The following is an 11943-nucleotide window of genomic DNA, read 5'->3' on the forward strand; positions in this document are numbered from 1 at the left end:
TTACTAATATAGATAATTTGAAAAACCAGATTGGACCGGACCGGACAGAAATCGAAAAAATCGAAAGTTCTAGTTTTGGTAGTAAATCGATTCTGTATCAATTCTTAAATTTTCAAAACTAGTATATACTGATTCGAATCTAAAAAATATAGAAAATCGTACCGAACTGGACCGGTTACACCCCTAATTAAAACGACGTCGTTTACTACCTAAAAATAATGTTGTTTTAATTAGTTGGGGTTGATTTATATATCCACCCCATTAAACGATGTCGTTTCAAACTTGTATAGTTGGCACCATACTTAAACAACTCCGTTTGGTCTTTGCGACTAAATATAGTGTGTGTGCATATATATATATATAATACTAATACTAATATATAATACTAATACTATATATAATATTAATATATACTAATAATATATATTAATACTAATACTATACTAATATTAATACCATACTAAATTATACTAAACTATACTATACTAATACTAATACTAATACTATATTATGCTATACTATACTAAATAACTATACTATACTAATACTAATAGTAATACTATATATAGTTAATCAGATTTCTATAGTTATGTCATGATCAGGCAGGATCTGAAATGAAATGGAAAGAAGGAAAAATGGAAAGAAGATGGAAGATGCGGCAGTTTTGTTAGTTAAGAATTGTCTGATACGTTGTCGTTTTGAGTTTCTATTGTATTAGTTAGTAGATTGTATTAGGGATACAATGTCATTTGAGCTGGTGGTTGTATGAGGAACGGTGTCATTCTGTTGATAGAAGTGTTAATTGTTGTAGTTGTACGGTGCGTTTTGATAAAATTCATATAAGAAGAACTGCCCTGGAACGCGCTCCTCTCAAAAGTATCCAATCCCATGGGAGATCGGGTAAATAATGCCAACTCCACGAGAAGTGCTCGTCAATGGGCGAGCAAAAAAAAAAAAAAAAAAGAATTAAGTGATGTTTGCAAAAGTGCTTGCAAACCAAAAGCCAAGCAAAAATACTCGGCACCTCAAATCCTGGACAAAAGCATAGGGAACTCACACCTTGGGGGTGACCAAGAAAGTGCTCACACCTCGGGGTGAGTCAATGGTGTCCAACCAGGAGGCGAGCAAAAACAACTCGCCCCCAACGAGCAAAGTGCTCATCTCGAAGGGCAACCAAAAGAGCTCGCCCTTGTAAGTGCTCCTCCAAAGGGTGAGTATTCAAAGAAATATATGAAGTTATGTTTGTAAAAGTGCTTGTCCCGAGGCATGCAAAAGTCAAAAGTGTTCGCCGTCCCAATTGTAACACCCAACAAAAAGGCAACTTAGAATTTGACTATAGTAACCCATAATCATAGTTAAAGTGGAAGTAATGATTCTTAAGGAAAGATAACTTTTGGATCATGATTTGGAGAAATAACTTCCACCCTTGGATAGTAAGTATTTTCCTTAAACTTCTAGAGTAATATGGATTTTTGAGGAAATAAGTGCTAAGAGGCCAATCGTAGGATGACAAGTGGCATGAAGGTAATTTGCTACTTTAATGGGCTTGGAAGTTGGTCCATAGCAAGCTATGGGAATTGGATGAATTTTGAATAAGGCCCAAAAGATTGGTTATAATAAGGGTCCAAGCTTAATAAGATGGAAGGCCAAGGATAGGCCCAACTTAGTAAAACCTAATGCTAAGATTCAACTTAGTGAACTAATGAGGCTAAGGAAAGGACTAATAAGATTTAAACATGGGGCCCAAGGAAAGGCCCTTTTCAAGGCCCACATAAAGGTTTAAATCCTTGATAATTAGTGGCCCATTGAAATTTCAGCATTTGGAAACAAAGCTTAGGATTCTCATTTCACTATTGCAAAGGGTATGCAAGACATCAAACCATTGGTTTTCTCTTTCTTCAAACCATCCCACACTCTCCTAAGGTTGTTTTCCAACCATGGTGAAATCCCTAACTTGAGTTTAAGTTTCTATATCCAAAACCCCTCATCATTTTAATGAATAGAAACTTAATCATCATAACTTGCCTAGTTTGCTTCTAGTTATCTTTTTCATGAGTTTTTATTTGCTATTTTCATCTTTACCTCTTCTTTTATATTACTCTTAGACAACCTTAGAATAGTAAAACAAATCCAACCCATGTCACATGAAGAAAAGGCATGTCAATGCCATCAAAACCCACCAATCGGTACCCCTAGTGCAAGCCGATGCACTCCATTGAAACCATGGCCTTTCAACAGCTTTTCAAGTGATTCTCTGCAACTTATTCATCCCATGTCATGTCACCTAAATCCAGAAAAACCCAGAACTAATGTGGAACCAAAAACATCTCCATGATCACTCCAAATAGGAAACTATTCCACCTAGGAAATGAAGCATGCAAGCTGAAACACCAATGGTTTTTCAGATTTTTTTTTTGCTGTAGTAAACTTAGCCCTCTTCACACGCCATTAGTACCCCCTCTAGCTCTAGAAACATGTCATAGAATCACCTCATGACACCTTTGAATTCTGCCCACTCAATGATAAAAACCGATGGGTACTTCGGTGATGAAACATGAGCTCATTTTGGCTACACATGACCATTCAAACCTCTTTTTCATTTTCGACTCAAGCTTAACCAAATGGTCTCCATTCATACCTCAATACACACCTGGAAAAGCTACTCAAATAGTGCTTACTATTTGATCAAATATGACCACAAGGATGAGACAAAATATGATAAAAACTGGACAACTTTGGGAAGCCAAAACCGCCTACCACGCTTTCCGTTTCTCTTGAAGAAACCATGTGATTCTTGTTCCAACTCTTGAAATTATTCAACCTCTACACCAATGGCCTTCATCTAGCCATTTTTCAAGAGATACTCAAGTGGGTTGTTCAACTATTTAGCTGAAAACACCAAGCATGCACTCCATCGCCCACACTCACCAATCACATTCACTTCACTTCAGCAAACTGTGCACTCCCTCACCTCTTGCCCCTTTAATTGAAGCCTGTAAATACCTCTATTCATCCCTCACTTCTCCCACACCTTCCTCAAGCATCTCTTTAGTGTTGTTGGGAGCAAAACACTATTAGTGTGAGAAAAGAGTGAAACCATGGGGTTGAGTGGGTTCATTAGAGGGAGTTGATTCATGAGTGACTCAAAGGCTATGGTTTGGTGAGTAACCTTACCTTATCTTTTGTTGGGTGATGGATTAACATTTTAGGCTTTGATTTATGGCACGAGAATGAAGATTTGATTGAATTATATGAGGTTGAACTAGAAGAAGTTCATTTTGGTTGAGATTTGTAGTCTTGCTTGTATAAACTATTTTGGGATGAAATTTTAGCCATGACATGTCTTGATATGATCTTATATGTTTTGCTAATGTCCTATTTGATTGATCTAAGGTTCATATTTGAAGAAAAAAGCATGTCATGATAGGGTTATAAATCAATATCTTGGGTTGATCATCTAGCACATTACGGCTTCCACTTGTGTGAGGTTATCTTGTGATTTCTTAATTAAGTTTCGAAAAGCATGAGGGTTAAACATCTGGAAATACTTTTTCATCAAGATGAGAGTTAGATTGCATGATTTATTTAGGTGTTAAGAGTTCATATGCCAAAGAGAAGCTAGATTCATCATGCTACTCAGTTTAAAGGCTTTGTGATGTTTTGATGATGATCAATGCATAATTGTTGATGGGATCTCATGCGACCTAAATCTAAGTTGTTAGCATATCCTTAGGATCAGGTCCATTAATTGTTACGTGAGAAAGTTCGGTCACATATGCATTCATGAAGACTATAGGTTTATAATAACATAGGGTTTAAATCTAGTCTTGAAGCATGCCACGGGTTGGGTAAATTTAGCATGATATATGTTTGATTCTTGTAATTATAAGATCATATATGGATTTAAAATATGGAAAATATGAAGTTTGTGCAATTTGGTGAAATTTGGTATCAATTTGTAAATAGTGAAAGTTTTGGGCCAAAATGACAATTTCGAAAAATTAAGGGGCAGATTTGCTATTACTAAGATTTTGAACCCATAAGTCAAACTCTAGTATGTATTTTATTTTAGAAAGCAGCGATCCATAATACTCAGAAAGCTTGTAAGTTAGCTTCTCTTAGATAACTTATTTATAATTCTTGTATAAACACCACATTCATATTATAAATGTCATTTTGATCCTGAATTTATCATATACTACATCATTGAGCATTGGCTACTTGCACACATGGCATGTGTTATGTTACTCTTGCACAAACATGAAGGAATACTCTTTTTAGCATGATGCATAAAAATGTCATTTTTGCATAAAGCTTGTTACATGTTACAAAATGAACACATGTCATGAAATATTTTGTCATAAAACATGGCATGAAAATATCTTATCGTGAACCAATGCTAGGATTAGGGATTATACTAGTGAAACTTCTTTGTCGACTCTGGAGTGAGTAAAAATTGAGTGGTAACTCCTAGGTTGAAAAAAAAGGGTCAACGGGCTTCAAATAGATTCTTTCTAAATAATACTAAAGCGAATTCGTATATAGCACCTAATGCTGATGGGTGCATATGTTATGATGATGATGTTATGTTATGATGTTTAATGTCAATGCATTGAGAAATGAGTCTGCAAACTATGCAGTCTAAACATGAGTTGTACTACGGTCATCGGCAGAATCTCACAGTATAAATGGGGAACTGTGATGATACCATATGTTATATAAAAATGGTTCTAATAACAAGAAGTATGTTCTTAAGAAATGCGACCTCTGTAAGAAAATGTGCTGCAAAGCTCTTTTTATTGTTAAAAAAAAAAAAAAAAAAGATGTTGAGAAATCTGGATGAATCGCAAATTCAATTTTCTGCATACGATGCATGCATCTCATGCTTATTATATATCATGCATATCTTATCTTTGTGTAAGTTGGTTGTTTAACTTACTGAGATTTCAAGAAATCTTACTATGGTAGTCCCACCATCATTCTCCAGAATGATAGAAGTTGTGTCAGAACTAACCTTTGACGAACAGGAGTGATGAGCTCCACTTGGCTTCAGATGATTGAGAACAAGCCTAATCCCGAACACATGCTGGAGTTAATATTATTATTCATAGAGATGGTCCTGATCGCCTTGGAGCGTATCAAGGAGATGCTTTGAGCTACCTTTTTATTAGTCTTGTCTGTAATAAATAGATTTGATCTCCTAGATTATGTTTGACTCATGCCTACTATTTGGACCTCTTTTAATTGAGGCACTATCTATGGTTAATTCTCATGTTGGGATATTTTAGTCCGTTCTAGAACAAAAGTCTTTTAGTAGTCACCATTTTTCCGCTGTAATTATTGCATGCTTCTAGTTCCACTCTGATTGAGTTGTATTATTGCACATTTATACATTTAGAACCAATATATTTTATTTATTTCATTACATTATTATTGATTCTAGATGAATAAATAAGAGTTGTGATTTAAATTGGTTAATAACATGATTTATGCTTAATTTTATAACTTGTGATTTAATTGGATAATGTTCATTCACATGCACAATTTATTTTTGATATTCTATTATTCATTTTTATTTATTTTATTTCTAATTTCTATTGTTTTTATAGGTCAAGAAATGGAAAGCATAAAAAAGAAGAAGAGAAAAATCACATTTGCACGTGGGACCCATTACTTTTGATTTTTGGACGGAAGTTGATTTCTGTCAACTCACACACAGGGCTCCTTAAGGAAAAGGCATGCACTAAAGACCAAAACACATGGACATGAGAGGCCTTTTGGGAGTTTTGACGGAAGGGCTTTTTTGGTTTTGAATAGGGAGAAAACCTAAGGACGCTGGGGGCCCTTTTGCAATTGGCTTTTGTGTAAGTGGCACGAGTTTTATTATTGGGAGACTTTTTCGTTTGGAGGCTAGGGACGGACGCAAACAGAGAAAGAAGGCGCGGCGGCTTGAAGAACCTCGAGGGGTCCAAACTGTAGCTTCTCCAGCCTCCTCTACTGCTTTTCATCTTCATCTTCATTCATTTGGCTTGCTCTTTTCTGTCCCTAATCTCTATTTAATTTTAGTCTGAATTTTATAGTGTATTTTTGAGATTCTTAATTTAGAATCATCTGATTTTGGATACTTTATTTTCAATATGTTTAAGGTTGATGTAGTTATTTTTCTTGGTCTTTTAAGTTTTCGTTTAACAGTGATTACAATTATTATGGATTGATTTTGAGAATTTGTGATTTGAATAGAAGGATGAACTCTAGAATCTTTGATTTTGAGACTTTTCAATTTTCAATTCGTATTTTGTCAATTACTTTTTAATCTAGTTTAATTTTTAGCTTAGTTTTATTAATCTCTTAGTTCCATTGCATATTAGATTGATTAAAACTTAATTAGGACTTAAATAATTTGAGTTTTATTAATTAATTTTCTGATTAATTGAGATTGTTTAGCTTAGTCTGCTCCTGATTATTACAAGGAGAAAACTACTTTCACTTGTCCTTTTTGCACTTTTACTTTTACCAGAATCTCATTTGGTTTATGTAATGCCCCAGCCAATTTCAAAGATGCATGATGAGTTTTTTTTTTACATGATTGAGGATATTTGTGAAATATTCATAGATGACTTCTCTATTTTTGGGAAATCTTTTGATAGTTGTTTGCATAATTTAGCACATATTCTCTAGAGATGTGAGGAAAAAAGTCTTTTACTTAATTGGGCGAAATGCCAATTTATGGTTACTCATGACATTGTCTTGGGACATATTATTTCTTCTGAGGGTATAAAGGTCGACAAAGCAAAAATTGAATTAATATCTAAACTTCTTGTCCCTAGGACGATTAAGGATATTCGTTCTTTTCTTGGCCATACTGGATTTTATAGGCGGTTTATTCAAGAGTTCAGTTCTATTGAAAAACCTTTGTGCACTCTTTTACAAAATGATATTGAATTTATTTGGACTGATGAGTGCCAAAAAGCTTTTGATACCCTTAAAGAATCGCTTACCACCACCCCATTATGCAACTCCTGCAGTGGGACATTCCCTTTGAAATTATGATTGATGCAAGTGATTATGAGTTGGGTTCTGTTTTGGGACAGCATGTGGATAATAGATATTTTCTGATTTATTATGCCAATAGAACCTTGAATGATGCCCAGAAAAATTACACCACTACTAAAAAAGAATTGATTGTAGTGGTTTTTGCAGTTGATAAGTTTCAGGCTTACATTATTGTTTCTCCTGTTACTATTTTCACTGACTACTCTTCTCTTAATATTTGTTGGCTAAGAAAGATGCAAAATCACGCTTGACTCGCTGGATTTTTCCATTTCAAGAGTTCAACATCACCATTAGGGACAAGAAAGGAGTCGAAAATGTGGTGGCTGACCATCTTTCCAGATTGCCACCATTCTCCCCTTCAAATGTCATCCTTCCTCTTGATGATGGTTTCCCGGATGAGCAACTCTCTATGATTCATAGAGTTCCCTAGTATGCTGACATAGTCAACTATCTGGTGACTGAGAAAATGCCTTCTGAATGGTCCAACCAAGATAAACGTCGATTTCTCACTAAGGTACGATACTTTTACTTTGGTGATCCATACCTTTTCAAATATTGTTCGGACCAATTGATTCAAAGATGCATTCTTGATGATGAGTTTTCTTCTGTGTTGAGATTTTGTCATATAGGTGCATGTGGTGGTCATTTTTCAGCAAAGAAAATGGTAGCTAAAATTTTGCAAAGTGGTTTTTACTGGCCTTCCATGTTTAAAGATGCTTATAATTTTTGTAAGGCTTGTGAGTCTTGTAAAAAATTAGGATCCATTAGCAAAAGAAACATGATGCCTCTTTCCCCTATTCTTACTTTAGAAATTTTTGACTGTTGGGGAATAGACTTCATGTGATATTTTCCGATTTTCTTTGGAAACACATTTATTTTATTAGCTATGGATTATGTTTCAAAATGGGTAGAGGTCATTGCTTACAAAACAAATGACCATCGTGTTGTCCTAAAATTTTTGCAATCTCTGTTTGCTCGCTTTGGCATGCCCAAAGTTATCATTAGTGATGTGGGTTCTCATTTTGCAACAAACCATTTTCTACACTCATGAAAAAATATGGTATCACACACCGAGTTTCTACCCTTATCACCTTTAAACAAATGGGCAAGCAAAATTGACAAACAGAGAGATTAAAATCATTTTGGAGAAAACTATCAATCATAATAGGAAAGACTAGTCAGTTAAGCTTATTGATGCTTTGTGGGCTTATAGGACAGCTTTTAAAACAAATCTAGGGATGTCCCCTTATCGATCAGTTTATGGTAAAGTTTGTTATTTACCTGTTGATATTCAGCATCGAGCTCTTTGGGCTATAAAACATGTTAACATATCACTTGGTGAAACTTCAGGGTTGAGAAAATTGCAGATCAATGAAATGGATGAAACTCGTCGGGATGCTTATAACAACGCTCAGCTGGCGAAGGAACGCATGAAAATTCTACATGATTAGAAAATTTATCCCAAGCATTTCACACTTGGCCAGGAAGTTTTTTTTTTACAACTCTCGCTTATATATTTTTCCTGGTAAATTGAAATCTCGTTGGAGTGGCCCATATGTTATAACTAAAATTCATTCTCATGGGGCGGTAGAAGTTTAGAATCCTACGAGTGGTACCTCTTCCACTGTCAATGGACAACGTCTCAAGCCATTTATGACTCGCTTTGAATCCAATGAAGAGATCTTGCTTGTGCAAGATTTCAGGGAAGTGTTTTGATCTTTTTTCCCCTTACAACTTTGTTTAATTGCATTTTGTCTTTTATATTTATTCGTTGTTTTGCTTGGTTGTCTGTGTTGCTTACTTATTCATGTGCACTTTGTTTTCTTTCGTTCGATTCATTGAGGACCATGTCTCTCACTAGTTGGGGGGTAGCGTGTGTGCACAGATTTTTTTTAAAAAAAAATTTGCATTAATGTGGTATGCATTGATACACAAATGATTGACACACACTATCTTTCTAGCATTTTGTGAAATTTGAGCACCTTGGTGGAGTAGTTGAGCGGAATCATTTTATGTAGATTTATTTTCAAGCTTGAGCATATAACATGATTTTTTATGTATCATATTTTGTTGATGTGTAGCTTGAAACACCAGAATGCTATACTCATTGAGATGAGACTTGGTGAGATTTTGTAGAACGAATGGCAAGTTTTGAATGACATTTTGCACATGCTTACATTTGTAGTGTTCATTAATTTACTATTCATTGATTTAACACAGGAAAAGTAAACTGCAGGACTACCAAGCCTTCTTTTCAAAAAAAAAAAAAAACAATAAGAAGAAGAAAAAAAAGAAAGAAAGATGAAAGTGATTTATGGAGCTTTCCTAAATTAGTGGCTAGAACAAGTTACCCAAGACTTTGGGAGTTGAGTGTTCAACCTTTAAAAACAGAGCTGGGGTGAAAATTGCTAGTCCCTTGGGCTTTGAGGTAGTTAGAATTAGCAATGATTAATCTTAAGGTTGAAAAGTCCTATCACAAATCATGGCTAGTAATGAGGAACACACAACCAGTTTCGCTCCACACACACATTTGAGTTCTGAAACATTTGCTTCAATTCTATGTGAAATTGAGATAATCTTGGTGGGTATAGCCCTGGGAGTTGAGTAGTAACATGTCACTTTTGTGAGAATTCAGAATTGTGTTTGATTGTTTTTGTTTGGATTTCGATCTTTATGCAATATTCATCTCAATTAATTTTCACTATTTTGCTCAAGTATTAGCAAAACGCTAGTTGGGGGGGGGGGTGTTTGAGTTGTATTATTACATATTTTATACATTTAGAACCAATATATTTTATTTATTTCATTACATTATTATTTGTTTTAGATGAAAAAATGGTTAAGATGAATAAATTCGAGTTGTGATTTAAATTGGTTAATAACATGATTTATGCTTAATTTTATAACTTGTGATTTAATTAGACAATGTTTATTCACATGCACAACATATTTTTAATATTCTATTATTCTTTTTTATTTTATTTTATTTCTAATTTCTATTGTTTTTATAGGTCAAGAAATGAAAAGCATAAAAAAAGAAGATGAGAAAAGTCACATTTGCACGTGGGACCCATTACTTTTGATTTTTGGACGGAAGTTGATTTCTGTCAACTCACACACATGGCTCCTTAAGGAAAAGACATGCACTAAAGACCAAAAATACATGGACGTGAGAGGCCTTTTGGGAGTTTTGACGGAAGGGCTTTTTCGGTTTTGAATAGGGAGAAAACCTAAGGGCACTTGGGGGGGCTTTTTCACTTGGCTTTTGCGTTAGAGGCACGAGTTTTATTATTGGGGGACTTTTTCGTTTGGAGGCTAGGGACAAATGCAAATAGAGAAAGAAAGTGCAGCGGCTTGAAGAACCTCGAGGGGTCCAAACTGCAGCTTCTATAGCCTCCTCCACTATTTTTCATCTTCATCTCCATCCATTTAGTTTGATTTTTTCTTTCCCTAATATCTATTTAATTTTAGTCTGAATTTTATAGTGTATTTTTGAGATTCTTAATTTAGAATCATTTGATTTTGGATATTTTATTTTCAGTATGTTTAAGTTTGATGTAGTTATTGTTCTTGCTCTTTTAAGTTTTTGTTTAACAGTAATTATAATTACTATGGATTGATTTTGAGAATTTGTGATTTGAATACAATGATGAATCCTAGAATCTTGATTTTGGGACTTTTCAATTTTCAGTTCGTATTTTGTTAATTACGTTCTAATCTAGTTTAATTCTTAGCTTAGTTTTGTTAATCTCTTAAGTTCCATTGCATATTAGATTGATTAAAGTTTAATTAGGACTTAAATAATTTTAGTTTTATTAATTAATTTTCTGATTAATTGAGATTTTTTAGCTTAGTTGGTTCCTTGATTATTAATTTTAATTTGTTAGTTTCTTACATTTCATTCCAACACTAAAAAAAAAAATCTAAAAATATGAATCTAGTCTATGACTAGTGCATTTTTTATTTCCATTGCACTCTTCCGTTAATTGCACATACTACTACTTTTATTTTCTCTTTGTGAATATTTTTACCATTTTAAACGAGTTTGATTTTAAGTAACTTTTCCTGATGAGACGATTTTGAAATTTATTCATAATTATTATGTGACACCCTCCTGCACTTGGGATAGCTTTTGTGCTACTCATTTTTTAGTGAGTCACACTCTAGCTTTTGGGGCTTTTCAATTTCCAGTTCGTATTTTGTCAATTACTTTCTAATCTAGTTTAATTCTTAGCTTAGTTTTGTTAATCTCTTGGTTCCATTGCATATTAGATTTATTAAAGTTTAATTAGGACTTAAATAATTTCAGTTTTATTAATTAATTTTTTGATTAATTGAGATTTTTTAGCTTAGTTGGTTCCTTGATTATTAATTTCAATTTGTTAGTCTTTTACATTTCATTCCGACACTAAAATAAAATTTAAAAATATGAATCTAGTCCATGATTAGTGCATTTTTTTATTTCCGTTGCATTCTTCTATTAATTGCACATACTTTTATTTTCTCTTTGTGAATATTTTTACCATTTTAAACGAGTTTGATTTTAAGTAACTTTTCCTGATGAGACGATTTATGAATTTATTCCTAATTATTACGTGACACCCTCCTGTACTTGGGATCAATGTTTTGAATACCGTACCGGACGTCGTACCGGTCAAGGCACTAGAACGAAATATTTCGGTACCGGTACCGTTTCGGGATAGCACTTCGGGATAACGTTTCGGGATAGTCGAATATAAATAAATTATATATATAAATATATATAAAAATTATATTCCAAAATAATAGTCTATATATAAATAAATTATATATAAATACATATATATAAAAATTATAAATAGTCTAGTCTGAATTAGGGGTTAAAAAATAAGTTTGTAGTTTGAAAAAACA

The sequence above is a fragment of the Juglans regia genome, chromosome 3 (assembly GCF_001411555.2).
Source record: "Juglans regia cultivar Chandler chromosome 3, Walnut 2.0, whole genome shotgun sequence".
Classification (NCBI taxonomy): Eukaryota; Viridiplantae; Streptophyta; class Magnoliopsida; order Fagales; family Juglandaceae; genus Juglans; species Juglans regia.